We start from the raw sequence: 16,801 nt of genomic DNA, 5'->3' as shown, positions 1-16,801 counted from the left end.
AACGTAACAATCATGCACATACTAGCAACTAAAAGTTTACAGGAGAAATAAGGAGTTAAGCCAACAAAAAATCAACTATACATATACATATACTCCAGGAAGGCTATGAAATAAGCACCAGACACATCAAAAATTTTTCAAAACTAATAATCATCATTAACACATGTTTCAAATTATATAAATCTATATTTCTAACATGCACTCACAAGCATTTATAAATAAACTTCTTATTTTTAAAGTAAAAACTAAAAATAAACTAAACATCGACATGAAAAAGCCAAGAAATGGATGAATTCTCAACGAAAAAAGAATTTCTAAAACCTGAACTACACACACACACACACACATATATATATATATATATAAGACATCAATTAAAAAAACCAAACTAAAAACTTAAGATCTCATGATCAACGGGATTAAGAACTTAATTAAAAGGACAATGTTTAAGAGACATGCTTGCGAGACATCATGTTTACACGTATCAAAAAGAACACACTCTAGTTGCATGCTCATCTCACCAAATTAATTAATAAGAAAAACAAATGCATCATGCCGATTTTCACTAAGGAAACATGCTCGACAAACCAACATGCATTTACCCGGTGCATGAATTTAAAAAGTGAACTAACACCATTAAAAATACAATCATCAACAAGCAAAAACAAGGTACAAAAAAATCAAATAAATTGTTACAACAACAAATGTTGAAACCACACATACCGAAATTTACTTAACTTAGCTTACAAAGACAAGCTTAACACCAGGTTAAAAGCACATGAACAAACACAAGTTCAAGAAAGATTATCTCCACAATTAAGAGGCTAGAAAAAAACTATAGATGGGCAGCCAAGATTCAAGAACCAAACATAGTTCACAAGGCAAGGCACCTACCTCTAATCTCTCCTAGGATCCGCCGGTGAAGAGAATCTCCCTCCAACTCCAAGCTTCAAGAGAAGAAAAACCTGGAAATTCATCCTCCTGAAGATGCCACAACAACAAGCTTTGAGCTGCTCCCCTTAAAACTAAACAAAGCAACACATGCCAAAAATTGCTCATCAAGATCCGGTTTTTAAGGGCAAAGAGACAAACAACGGGGGCCCACTCACCAAAAGCTCAGTCAACCAGTCAAAGTTGAAGAAAATGAAATTTTACAAACATTACAATCTCCCCCCTTGAAAAGAGTTTAGTCCTCTAAACTCGCATCAAGAGTCGGGGAACAACTCGGGATAGCGATCTCTCAAGTCGGCCTCTCGCTCCCAGGTGGCTTCATCCTTCGAGTGGTTACTCCATCTGACCTTGATCAATGGAATCACTCGGTTCCCTCGCTGTTGCTCTTTGTAGGCCAGAAACTCCGCTAGTTGCTCCACATAAGACAGATTCTTCTGAAGCTCCACTGGTTCATGTTGAATGACGTGCGATGGATCTGACAGATACTTCCTCGACGATAGAGACATGAAAGACATTGTGGACTCGAGCTAGATCCGATGGTAGGGCCAAGCGATGTCACGCGACCCAACTCGTTCCACAATCTCGAAGGTCCGATATAACGCGGGTTGAGCTTCCCACGTTTTCCAAATCTCACAACGCCTTCATAGGAGATATCCTCAAGAAGACCGAATCGCCCATCCGGAACTCTATGTCCGAGCGACGCTTGTCTCGCATAACTCTTCTCGTCGGCTCGAGCGGGTCTTCAATCGCTCCCCGATCGGGTTCCCACTTTCTCTTCGCAATTTGCAACAATTCGGACCCAACAGCTTCCGCTCTCCCACATCACTCCAACAAAGCAGGAGATCGACACTTACGCGATAGAAAGAGCCTCATACGGTACCATCCTCGAATACTACGCTGAAAAACGTTGTTGTAAGCAAACTCCACCAAAGGCGGATAGCGGTCCCACGAATCGGAAAAAAATCGAGGGGCACATGCCCGAAGCATGTCCTCCATAACTGAATAGTCCTCTCGGATCGCCATCCGTCTGCTGGATGAAATGTCTTGATCGAAAGTCAATCCCGGGTGCCCAAAGTCGATCTGTAGACTCCTCCAAAAATCTTGAGATGAATCTCGAATCACGATCAGATGTGATAGACACAGCCCCAGTTTAAAAGACAGACGACGCTTTAGAACAGGTTACACTACCCAGACCCACTCTCAGAAAGAACACTCAAAGATTGACAGAATTTAAATCAGTAGGGTGACATCTAACAAATGCTCTGATACCACTTCAATCTGTCACGTTCCAGCCCCACAGCCGGGCCCGCGGACAGATCGGCCACATCCAATGGGACTGGGCCCCACTGGATGCAAGGCCTCAGCTAAAAACCTGGTCAGAGTCAACCCTAAGAAGCAGATATGAACAGAACACAAAAGCACAAATACGATACTGGAAATTGAAATACTACAAGTACGGACTTTAGCAGCCCTACAGAATACAAATATAACCCAGATACGTCAAATTACAAATACGATCGAATACAAGTCTTACACTCACAAGCAGGTAATAACAAGATACTGATAACGCAGACAATACGACTCTCTGACACCCCCAGACCTAAACTTGATCTTCTCATGCGAAAACAGAATACACAGAGTGCATGAGCCACAAGGGCCCGATGGGATCACGGATAAACAACGGTATAGCGGATATTGCGTAATAATAGCTCATGCTTCATCATGTAATACGTAAAAATACGCAGAATCTGGAATAATCCAAAAACACGAAAAACACGCGAAATACATCTCCACGGCTAATAATGAAATCAACGACGACGAGGGTCGGATCTTCGACTATGAAGTCGAATGCAAGCGTACGTAGCGGAATATCAACGACTGTAGTCGGATCTTCGACCGCTAGATCGGGGGTAGCGCTACTACGAAAAACATGTGCACATGGCTAGGGACTTACTCCTCCTAGTCGGGCGAGCCGAAAATGGAGATGTACTAAAAACCGCAGAAAATACGGAATACGCATGGAGGAATTCATCGAATAAATAATGGAAATAAGAAAAATAAATAAATAAACATAAATACAACGCAAATAAATAAAATTATCAAACAATGCAATAATTAAATAATAATTATTGCTAGAAATACGGATTTATACAGGGTCGAGAGCCTACACGGCTCCGAAAGCTACGAGTGTTAGGGTTCACCAAGTCCCGTGAACTACGACCCGGTATGGATCTACCCAGCGATGAATAATCTAATTTAGGTTACAAATCTTGGGCGGGCCTAAATTACAACTATAGCTCAAGCTAATTCAACAAATAAAAGAGTTCAAAGCTAGCAAGACAACGTAACAATCATGCACATACTAGCAACTAAAAAGTTTACAGGGAGAAATAAGGAGTTAAGCCAACAAAATCAACTATACATATACATATACTCCAGGAAGGCTATGAAATAAGCACCAGCACATCAAAATTTTCAAAACTAATAATCATCATTAACACATGTTTCAAATTATATAAATCTATATTTCTAACATGCACTCACAAGCATTTATAAATAAACTTCTTATTTTAAAGTAAAACTAAAATAAACTAAACATCAGCATGAAAAGCCAAGAAATGGATGAATTCTCAACGAAAAAGAATTTCTAAAACCTGAACTACACACACACACACACACATATATATATATATATATAAGACATCAATTAAAAACCAAACTAAAACTTAAGATCTCATGATCAACAGGATTAAGAACTTAATTAAAAGGACAATGTTTAAGAGACATGCTTGCAGACATCATGTTTACACGTATCAAAAGAACACACTCTAGTTGCATGCTCATCTCACCAAATTAATTAATAAGAAAACAAATGCATCATGCCGATTTTCACTAAGGAAACATGCTGACAAACCAACATGCATTTACCCAGGTGCATGAATTTAAAAGTGAACTAACACCATTAAAATACAATCATCAACAAGCAAAACAAGGTACAAAAATCAAATAAATTGTTACAACAACAAATGTTGAAACCACACATACCAGAATTTACTTAACTTAGCTTACAAAGACAAGCTTAACACCGGGTTAAAAAGCACATGAACAAACACAAGTTCAAGAAAGATTATCTCCACAATTAAGAGGCTAGAAAAAAACTATAGATGGGCGACCCAAGATTCAAGAACCAAACATAGTTCACAAGGCAAGGCACCTACCTCTAATCTCTCCTAGGATCCGCGGTGAAGAGAATCTCCCTCCAACTCCAAGCTTCAAGAGAAGAAAAAAACCTGAAATTCATCCTCCTCGAAGATGCCACAACAACAAGCTTTTGAGCTGCCTCCCCTTAAAAACTAAACAAAAGCAACACATGCCAAAAATTGCTCATCAAGATCCGGTTTTTAAGGGCAAAGAGACAAACAACGGGGCCCACTCACCAAAAGCTCAATCAACCAGTCAAAGTTGAAGAAAAATGAAATTTTACAAACATTACAATCTCCCCCCCTTGAAAAGAGTTTAGTCCTCTAAACTCGCATCAAGAGTCGGGGAACAACTCGGGATAGCGATCTCTCAAGTCGGCCTCTCGCTCCCAGGTGGCTTCATCCTTCGAGTGGTTACTCCATCCCGACCTTGATCAATGGAATCACTCGGTTCCCTCGCCGCTGCTCTTTGTAGGCCGAAACTCCGCTAGTTGCTCCACATAAGATGCATTCTTCCGAAGCTCCATCGGTTCATGTTGAATGACGTGCGATGGATCTGACAGATACTTCCTCAGCATAGAGACATGAAAGACATTGTGGACCTGAGCTAGATCTGATGGTAGGGCCAAGCGATAAGCGACAGCCCCAACTCGCTCCACAATCTCAAAAGGTCCGATATAACGCGGGTTGAGCTTCCCACGTTTTCCAAATCTCACAACACCCTTCATTGGAGATATCCTCAAGAAGACTGAATCGCCCATCTGGAACTCTATGTCTGAGCGACGCTTGTCTGCATAACTCTTCTGTCGGCTCTGAGCAGTCTTCAATCGTTCCCTGATCAGTTCCACTTTCTCTTCTGCAATTTGCAACAATTCTGGACCCAACAGCTTCCGTTCTCCCACATCACTCCAACAAACAGGAGATCGACACTTCGCCAGAGAAAGAGCCCTCATACGGTACCATCCCGAATACTGCCTCGAAAACTCGTTGTTGTAAGCAAACTCCACCAAAGGCAGATAGCGGTCCCACGAATCAGAAAAATCGAGGGCACATGCCCGAAGCATGTCCTCCATAATCTGAATAGTCCTCTCGATCGCCATCCGTCCCGTGGATGAAATCGTCAGCATCGAAAGTCAATCCCGCGCCCAAAGTCGATCGAGACTCCTCCAAAAATCTTGAGATGAATCTCGAATCACGATCGATGTGATAGACACAGATCCCCGCTTTAAAAGATGCAGCGACGCTTTAGAACAAAGGTTACACTACCCGCACTCCACTCTCGAAAAAGAACACTCAAAGATCGGTGAATTTAAATCGAGAGGGTGACATCTAACAAATGCTCTGATACCACTTCAATCTGTCACGTTCCACTCCCACGTACCGGGCTCATGGACGAGATCGGCCGCATCCAATGGGACTGGGCCCCACTGGATGCAAGGCCTCAGCTAAAAACCTGGTCAGAGTCAACCCTAAGAAGCAGATATGAACAGAACACAAAAAGCACAAATAGGATCATCGGAAATTGAAATACTACAAGTACGGACTTTAGCAGTACGTATGGAATACAAAATACAACCCAAGTTCAGCAAATTACAAATACAGATGAATACAAGTCTTACACTCACAAGCGTGTAATAACAAGATATCGATAACGCAGTACAATACGACTCTCTGACACCCCCCAGACCTAAACTTGATCTTCTCCTGCGAAAACAGAATACACAGAGTGCATGAGCCACAAGGGCCACTACAACAAATTTGATGATTAATGGCGCACCATTTAGTGTCACAAAATGAGAAATTCTCGTCATGTATAATATTTGATGACATTAAACACCCCGTCACAACGATCATCACCTTTGCACCGTAGCTAAAGATATACTATGACGATATGCACATTGTCGTTACTAAATGCTAAAATTTACGTGACGACATATACAAATGTCACATTATAGCTATGTTTTTGTGACATTTATTTTTGTCATAAAACATATTATAAGATGTCACAAAAAATCATTGATCGTCATAAAATATGAGTTGAATATTCAACTATTAATGACAAAATTTATCTTGTCACACTAATAGATGACGTATATTTTGTCACCTATTATTAAATAAACAACGTCGCAAGTTGTCATGAATTGTCACACAATATGAGAAAAATATTCAACAATTCATGACGAAAAAGATGGTACGTCACCCAAATTAGTGACATAATTTTTTTGTCACCGATTATTTTAAAAATAATGTCACTAGATAACTTATATCGTCAAGAAATACGAGGTAAATGTGCATCTATTTATGACAAAAAAACATGAACGTCACATGAAATGGTGGTGTAATTTTTTTGCCACCGATTTTCGTGAAAAATAATGTCATAAAAATATTCTAAATGTGAAATTGATCGTAACATTAATATATTTGTCACTCAAATAGGTGGCATTTATAGACTCACCAAATATTTATTAATATTTAACATTTCGTGATGTTTGCTAAATGAAAATATGACATAATTATTTTTTTGACCCATTTACCATTCGTCATGAATATTTTAATATCATTTTTTTCATCGGTCATTTGTTAAAAATATATAATATTTTTATATCATAATATAAAAAGAACACATAATAAAATGAATTCAATACAATTTCCACACTTAGATTTCAAACATAAAGTATCTAAATGGAAAAGTGATCCTGAAAAATATAAAATATCCTTACATCTTGATAAATTTAAATTTTTTTTCAAAAAAAAACCAATCTAGTTGACATATGTTGCAGCTTATTCACTAGCTTTCAATCTGATTCTTCTTATGACAAAGATTCAGCTTTGATGAAGAACCCGCTCACTTGAAACCGTAATAAATATTCAATAAAAACAAATAAATAATTGATAAAAAAAGTAAAAAGAAATGTCGTGATAAGTAAATTTAAAAAAATGACATTGCAATGTAAAAATAAAAACTAAAACATACTATTACCCAAAAAAATTATGGCATAGGCATGTGTATTTCATAATCAATCATAGCTTGGGTCATTATTTACATTCAAATAACTAATTTAATATAATAATAAAATAAAATTATATATATCCAAACAGAGAATCTTTTAGTCAATTGATTCAATAATAAAATAAAGCAATCGTGATTAAAAAAACAAAAATTAAATTCACCTAAAACATGCAATATATATTTTTTCTAAATCAAAATGATATATTTTATACATACCTTGTCTTCTTTGTGTGAAGAAGCCTAATGGTCGTCTTAGAAGAAATTTATATATTATTTCTCACTCGGATAGTAAATCAAGAAGATGAACAATGGAGACAAAGGTTTTCTTTAATGAGTTGTGAGAAGATTTGGTGAAATTTGGAAGAGAGAGTGATTGCTCCTAATTGGTACAAATTTTTAAAAACTATTTTTTGGCGGGGAGTGAAGAAAATAGTAAAATTAAGTAGAGATTTGAAGAGATTTGGTGAAAGTTGGAGGAGCCACAAAGGTAAATTTTAATTGATACAAATTTTTTGGATCTTAATTGTACTTAATTTTATCTACCGTTTTTGGCAAAAAGGGAGAAAATATGCATTTTAATCAATCTTTTGAACATTGGGGTTAACAAATTTATACTTTGCTAAAATTTAAAATTTATAGTTTATATATTACTTGTTCTTGGATTTAAAATGTTGGTTATTAGTTTAACATTATTTATCTTAATTTATATATTCTAATAAATAAGTTATATCTAACAAAGTAATTTATACAAGATAATGGGTTAAATGATTTACATAAGTTAGTGAGTTAATTAATTAATTAATTTATCCAAATTGTTTTTTTCATTAGCATCCTATTATATTTATAATTTGTAAGATAAATTATTATATTTTTTTATAATTGTCATATTAAATGATTTAGATTATTTATAACATTTGATTGTTTTAAATCAACTATAAATTTTTAATATAAATCTCAAATTAAATTTTTATAACATTATAATAATTTAATCATATTCCACTAAACATACAAATATAAAACAAAAATAAAAAAATAAATATAATGAGAAAAAAATTTCAAGTATTATTTTTTTAAGTATTATTTCCGATATTTTTCAAACTCGGACCAAACTTGTTAGTCTAACCTTGTTGACTCGTGAATTGATTTTTAAGACCGATCTTGTTCGACTAGAAAACCCCGATTTGGAATAACCCTAGAGCTGAATCGTTGACCTAAGCGATTTGGGCTGGTGAACCAGATGACTTAGTTGAATTTTTTTAGGGAGACTCAACTATCAACAAATATTTTTCCTAAAAAAATATAATTTTTTTAATATTTTATATACTAATTTTGCAAAATATAAATTTTTTTGAGATAATATATGTTTATAAATATTATTTTTTTCTAAAAAAATAAAAATTTTTTTATACTACAAAAGTAAATTTGCAAAAAAACGGATGTAATAATATATTTTCCAAAATATTTTTGTTAAAAATATAAAATTTTAAATTATATGCATTAATTTATAAAAACATTTAACATTTTCGAAAAAAATAAATTGAGGGTGTTGTACCCTCAGTGAAACTTGACTTTTTAAAAAAGGGGGAAAAAGAGGGGAAGGGGATGGGGAAAGTGGAACACCCAACTTGTGAGATAATGGGATGCTCAAACACACTCTTGACCCCCTCTTTCCATCTTTGCCAAAACCATACAAAAATTCACGTGCTCCGGTCAATGTGACTTGCATCCACATGTAGAGGGGCAAATTTACTTTATTCTTTCTTGAGAAAAACTGATGCAACAAGCACAAGAGACCTTAAAGCCAAAATAAATAATACAACCCCCAAGAAATCTGGTTTGGATTGCTTTAAATAATAAATAAAAAAAGGGTTAATTTGTACCCACCCTTTAATTTTTTTTTCTTCATCGTTCTCCTAAAATTTTGATTTAGGTCATAATTCAAAGCAAAGCACAAAGAAATAATTCAAGGTATCCCAACAATAAATGCTCACATTAGAATAAAAATGATATCTCATTTGTGAGGAAAACTTTATGTCATGCACAAATTAAACAAATGTGACATTTTGTAATTCATTCCATTAATGCTATATATATATATATATATATAGGTGACACAATGAGAGTATCACAAATACTTATATTTTAGTGACATACATACATGTCACGAAAATAATTAAAAACATACATGACAAAAACCAAATGGTCACAAATAATATACAATGGTATTAGTGACATAATGTCAAAAAAATTGTTTTTAAAAAATTGTGCTTTATAATCGTCACAAAAAATTGCAAAAAGATTGATGACAAAAATGAGAGCGTTATCGAGATATTATTAATGTCACTAAAAATGTTTCCCTCCATCTCCGAGTTGAAGGGAAAAATTTGGCGCAACACATTGTGTGACGCTTCTATGTGACATTATCAAGCATTGTCATGTACAATATTCAGTTTGTGGAATTAAGTGACGATATTTGATTTTTGTCACATTATATGCTCTTTTAGTGACATATGAAAAATACGTCATATAGAAAATCGCCACTAATCATCAAATTTATTGTAGTGGGCCCAGTAGGATCGCAGATAAACAACAGGTATAGCAGATATTGCAAAATAATAGCTCATGCTTCATACAGTATCACGTAAAAATATGCGAATCTTTGGAATAATCCAAAAACACGAAAAAAACACGAAATACATCTCCTGGCTAATAACAAATCAACAAAGACGAGCTCGGATCTTCGACTATGAAGTCGGAATGCAAGCGTAACGTAATGCGAATATCAACAGTACGTGAGCCGGGATCTTCGACCAGCGATCGGGGGTAGCGCTACTACTGAAAAACATGTGCACATGGCTAGGGACTTACTCCTCCCTAGTCGGGCGAGCTAGAAATGGAGATGTACTAAAAACCGCGAGAAAAATACGGAATACGCATGAGGAATTCATGAATAAATAATGGAAATAAGAAAATAAATAAATAAACATAAATACCACGCAAATAAATAAAATTATCAAACAATGCAATAATTAAATAATAATTATTGCTAGAAATACGGAATTATCATGATGCGAGAGCCTACACGGCTCGAGCTACGATGTTGGGTTCACCAAGTCCCGCGAACTACAGACCCGGTATGGATCTACCCGCATGTAATAATCTAATTTAGGTTACAAATCTTGGGCCGGGCCTAAATTACAACTATAGCTCAAGCTAATTCAACAAATAAAAGAGTTCAAAGCTAGCAAGACAATGTAACAATCATGCACATACTAGCAACTAAAAAGTTTACGAGGAGAAATAAGGAGTTAAGCCAACAAAATCAACTATACATATACATATACTCCGGGGAAGGCTATGAAATAAGCACCAAAGACATCAAAAATTTTCAAAACTAATAATCATCATTAACACATGTTTCAAATTATATAAATCTATATTTCTAACATGCACTCACAAGCATTTATAAATAAACTTCTTATTTTAAAAGTAAAACTAAAAATAAACTAAACATCGACATGAAAAAGCCAAGAAATGGATGAATTCTCAACGAAAAAGAATTTCTAAAACCTGAACTACACACACACACACACACATATATATATATATATATAAGACATCAATTAAAAAAACCAAACTAAAACTTAAGATCTCATGATCAACGGGATTAAGAACTTAATTAAAAAGGACAATGTTTAAGAGACATGCTTGCAGACATCATGTTTACACGTATCAAAAGAACACACTCTAGTTGCATGCTCATCTCACCAAATTAATTAATAAGAAAACAAATGCATCATGCCGATTTTCACTAAGGAAACATGTCGACAAACCAACATGCATTTACCCAGTGCATGAATTTAAAAAGTGAACTAACACCATTAAAATACAATCATCAACAAGCAAAAACAAGGTACAAAAAAATCAAATAAATTGTTACAACAACAAATGTTGAAACCACACATACCGTAATTTACTTAACTTAGCTTACAAAGACAAGCTTAACACCAGGGTTAAAAAGCACATGAACAAACACAAGTTCAAGAAAGATTATCTCCACAATTAAGAGGCTAGAAAAAACTATAGATGGGCGACCAAGATTCAAGAACCAAACATAGTTCACAAGGCAAGGCACCTACCTCTAATCTCTCCTAGGATCCGCCCGGTGAAGAGAATCTCCCTCCAACTCCAAGCTTCAAGAGAAGAAAAAAACACGGAAATTCATCCTCCCGAAGATGCCACAACAACAAGCTTTTGAGTCGCTCCCCTTAAAACTAAACAAAGCAACACATGCCAATAATTGCTCATCAAGATCCGGTTTTTAAGGGCAAAGAGACAAACAACGGGGGCCCACTCACCAAAAGCTCAGTCAACCAGTCAAAGTTGAAGAAAATGAAATTTTACAAACATTACAATCTCCCCCCTTGAAAAGAGTTTAGTCCTCTAAACTCGCATCAAGAGTCGGGGAACAACTCGGGATAGCGATCTCTCAAGTCGGCCTCTCGCTCCCAGGTGGCTTCATCCTTCGAGTGGTTACTCCATCTGACCTTGATCAATGGAATCACTCGGTTCCCTCGCTGTTGCTCTTTGTAGGCCAGAAACTCCGCTAGTTGCTCCACATAAGACAGATTCTTCTGAAGCTCCACTAGTTCATGTTGAATGACGTGCGATGGATCTGACAGATACTTCCTCAGCATAGAGACATGAAAGACATTGTGGACCTGAGCTAGATCTGATGGTAGGGCCAAGCGATATGCGACAGCCCCAACTCGTTCCACAATCTCGAAAGGTCCGATATAACGCGGGTTGAGCTTCCCACGTTTTCCAAATCTCACAACGCCCTTCATAGGAGATATCCTCAAGAAGACTGAATCGCCCATCTGGAACTCTATGTCTGAGCGACGCTTGTCTGCATAACTCTTCTGTCGGCTCTGAGCAGTCTTCAATCGTTCCCTGATCAGTTTCCACTTTCTCTTCTGCAATTTGCAACAATTCTGGACCCAACAGCTTCCGTTCTCCCACATCACTCCAACAAACAGGAGATCGACACTTCCGCCCAGTAAAGAGCCTCATACGGTGCCATCTGAATACTCGCCTGAAAACTGTTGTTGTAAGCAAACTCCACCAAAGGCAGATAGCGGTCCCACGAATCAGAAAAATCGAGGGCACATGCCCGAAGCATGTCCTCCAGAATCTGAATAGTCCTCTCAGACTGGCCATCCGTCTGTGGATGAAATGCTGTACTGAAAGTCAATCTGGTGCCCAAAGCTGACTGTAGACTCCTCCAAAATCTTGAGATGAATCTCGAATCACGATCAGATGTGATAGACACAGCCCCAGTTTAAAAGACAGACGACGCTTTAGAACAGGTTACACTACCCAGACCCACTCTCAGAAAGAACACTCAAAGATTGACAGGATTTAAATCAGTAGGGTGACATCTAACAAATGCTCTGATACCACTTCAATCTGTCACGTCCCAGCCCCACAGCCGGGCCCGCGGACAGATCGGCCGCATCCAATGGGACTGGGCCCCACTGGATGCAAGGCTTCAGCTAAAAACCTGGTCAGAGTCAACCCTAACAAGCAGATATGAACAGAACACAAAAGCACAAATAGGATCTCGAAATTGAAATACTACAAAGTCACGGACTTTAGCGACCCTCTACGAATACAAATACAACCCAACAGTTCGCAAATTACAAATACAATCAGAATACAAGTCTTACACTCACAAGCAGGTAATAACAGGATACTGATAACGCAGACAATACGACTCTCGACACCCCCGGACCTAAACTTGATCTTCTCCTGCGAAAACAGAATACACAGACTGCATGAGCCACAAGGGCCCAGTAGGATCGCAGATAAACAACAGGTATAACAGATATTGCAGAATAATAGCTCATGCTTCATACAGAATACGTGAAAAATACGCAGTAATCTGGAATAATCCAAAAACACGGAAAACACGCAGATACATCTCCACGGCTAATAGCAGAAATCAACGACGAGGTCGGATCTTCGACTATGAAGTCGGAGCGAGCGTAAACGGAATAGAATATCAGCAGTCGTGGCCGGATCTTCGACCGCGATCGGGGGTAGCGCTACTACGTGAAAAACATGTGCACATGGCTGGGACTTACTCCTCCCTAGTCGGGCGAGCCGAAATGGAGATGTACTAAAAACCGCTGAAAAATACGGAATACGAGACGGAGGAATTCTTGAATAAATAATGGAAATAAGAAAAATAAATAAATAAACATAAATACAACGCAAATAAATAAAAATTATCAAACAATGCAATAATTAAATAATAATTATTGCTAGAAATACTGGAATTATACAGTGCGAGAGCCTACCTGGCTCCGAGCTACAGTGTTGGGTTCACCAAGTCCCGCGAACTACAGCCCGGTATGGATCTACCCAGACAGAATAATCTAATTTAGGTTACAAATCTTGGGCCGGGCCTAAATTACAACTATAGCTCAAGCTAATTCAACAAGCGCCTTTCATATGCTCTTATAACAACAATATATGCTCATGGTATGTTTTGATATAAGAAATGTTCATCATAATTACCCTAAAGACTACAGTTATATATTATTATACAACATATTTATTTATCATTTATTTGGTGAACAACAACTGCTCGAATTTTTATCAGGTTAATGAAAGTCATCTCAATGCTACCTAACTGATTTTCCGCCAATCTAGGGTCTAATAAGTCAAGTTAAACTTGACTTTTGGCCAGAAGGCTATAGATATTGCATTGTTTGTTTGCTAGTTGCTACTTTCTTTAACAGTTTATATGGTCTATATTTTATCTTAATAAAAAACAAATAACACATTAATTCCGTAACATAGATATCCGAATAAAAACCCAAATAATGATGCTTATAAACAAAATAAGAAAAAAAAATAATTGTAAACAAATAAATAACTAAAAGTAGGGGTTTTTTTTCGTGTTGCATTAGGTGAGATTTCTTTTTCATTTATATTTTACTCTTCTCAGACATGACCGGACTTGTTCTAGTGTTTTCCAACGTTTTAATTATTTTTTTTCTACATTTTTCTCAATTTATAATTATTTATTTAAAAATAAAAAATTATAAATACAAGAAACAAATAATTTCACTAATGTCATCTACATGTAACCATCAGTGAACTATGGCCTCACCACACATGTAATCCTTCCGTCCACTTTAACCATGCTATACATTTATCGTTGATTAATCATCTATAAACAATTTCCAGTGGTTATGGCCATGCCATTTATATGTAGTCGTTTCATTCAATGTTGTTTTATATCTAGTTCAACTCACAACTGTCTCAACTGACTCTTACAAATATCTACTTATAAATTCATTCTTAATTAAAAAATAGTAGGATATGTAATTAGAATGCTAATATTCTCTTGTACGTATATCATCATCATTATATATATATATATATATATATATATATATATATATATATATATATATATATATCTTAGCACATGTGAATATGTTGTTCTTTTAACCTCATTATCTCTTTATACAAAAAGTGCACATCATCATTTTTATGTTAAGTAATCCTATATAAAACGAAACTCTTGTCAAAAATGGTTGCACGACTGACATGGATCATGTTCTCTCTCTCCTAATCAGCATCTTTAAAACGAAACTCTTGTACGTATATCATCATCATTATATATATATATATATATCTTAGCACATGTGAATATGTTGTTCTTTTAACCTCATTATCTCTTTATACAAAAGTGCACATCATCATTTTATGTTAAGTAATGCTATATAAAACGAAACTCTTGTCAAAAATGGTTGCACGACTGACATAGATCATGTTCTCTCTATCCTAATCAGCATCTTTAAAACAAAAAAATAAATAAAAAAAATCACTCGTCTCTCTCTTGTCTGAAGACCTTGGCCCTAATTCCTTTTTCTCGCCTAACCACATCACCAACGCCGGCGCCGACGCCCTCCATCATCTCTAAACCTCTCTTCTTCGATGCCATCCAAGTCCTATCGACGCCGAAGCCCTTCGTCATCTCCGAACTTTTTGCCCTCCGGTGCCATCCAAGCCTTGCCGACGCTGACCACATCATCGATGATGCTGACGTTAACGCCCTTCGTCATCTACGAACCTCTTCCCCAGTGCAAACCAAGTCCTGCCGTCAAGGTTGTAATTCATGTCCTGCAGGGATTTGTAAAACAAAAAAAGTCTCCCTCTCATCATTGTTCCATGCCAACAAATTTTTGTTCATAATCTGATGAGAACTTTGTCTCAAATATCTTTATTTGCATCACGGGGGATGAAATTTGTGACTCTTCTTGACTTATATACCAAGGGCTATGGTGTATTGTTTGTATGTTTACAAAACTTTGAGGAGATGTTGTTATGTAATCTATGTACTCTAGTGAAGGTGCTAGATAGATATCACTACAAGAAAAACAAGAATTTGGCATGGTAATTTTGGCACGGAAATGAACCAAAAAACCGTGACAAACTGATTTTGGCACGGAATAATAACCGTGGCTATAACATGCGTGACAAATGTAATATGTCATGGAATTGTAAAAACCGTGACAAAATTGTCATAGTTTTAGGCACGATTTTTGGGACGGTTGATTTTGTCACCGTCTTTGGCACGGTCGAGTTTGTCACAGTTTTTGGCACAGTTGATTTCACTACAAGAATATGCATATTTAGAAACACAACATTAGAAATGGAATTTCTTCCCTTTTTAATTGCAACCGATTAGAAACGGAATAAATCTTCCTTTCTAATTTAAAAACGGAACACTAACTTGTTTTTAATGTGTTACTAATAACAACGGATTAGAAACGACCATTTCAAAATATAATTTATTAAAAAATTACTAATTATCCGTTTCTAATCCGTTGCTAATAGAAAAGGACTAGAAACGGATTTTTATATTTTATTTAAATATTATTAAATATAATAAAATATCTGTTTTTAGTCCGTTTTTGATACAAACGGCTAGAAACGGATTTCAAAATTCATATTTTATTTAAATATTATTAAATATTATAAAATATCCGTTTCTAGTCCGTTTCAAATACAAAGGGATTTGAAACGGATTTAAAAATTCATATTTTATTTAAATATTATTAAATATTATAAAATATCCATTTCTAGTCCGTTTCAAATACAAAGACACTAAAAACGTATTTAAAAATTTATATTTATTTAAGTATTATTAATATTATAAAAATATATCTGTTTCTAGTTGGTTTTAAATAGAAAGGGATTAAAATGGATTTAAAAATTGATATTTTATTTAAATATTATTAATATTATCAAAATATCCGTTTCTAGTCCGTTTTAAATAGAAATGGATTAGAAACCGATTTAAAAATTCATATTTTATATAAATATAAAATATAAATATTTTATTTAAGTATAAATATGAATAAAATTCATATTTTATTCCCACCGCCTCTTCGCCATCAAAATGCTCTCCCACTCCAAACCCTAGAAACCCTAATAATGGCAAACCACCTTCAATCGGTGCCGCTTCTACTGAGAAGAAAGCCAGGCCGATCCCAATCCCAGTCTCAATCCACCTGTGATGACCTCTGGAGCTTCCGTCTCTGCCTCCGCATTTGGCGAA

The sequence above is a fragment of the Dioscorea cayenensis genome, unplaced genomic scaffold, assembly GCF_009730915.1.
Source record: "Dioscorea cayenensis subsp. rotundata cultivar TDr96_F1 unplaced genomic scaffold, TDr96_F1_v2_PseudoChromosome.rev07_lg8_w22 25.fasta BLBR01000740.1, whole genome shotgun sequence".
Classification (NCBI taxonomy): domain Eukaryota; kingdom Viridiplantae; phylum Streptophyta; class Magnoliopsida; order Dioscoreales; family Dioscoreaceae; genus Dioscorea; species Dioscorea cayenensis.
This window is presented reverse-complemented; position numbering follows the sequence as displayed.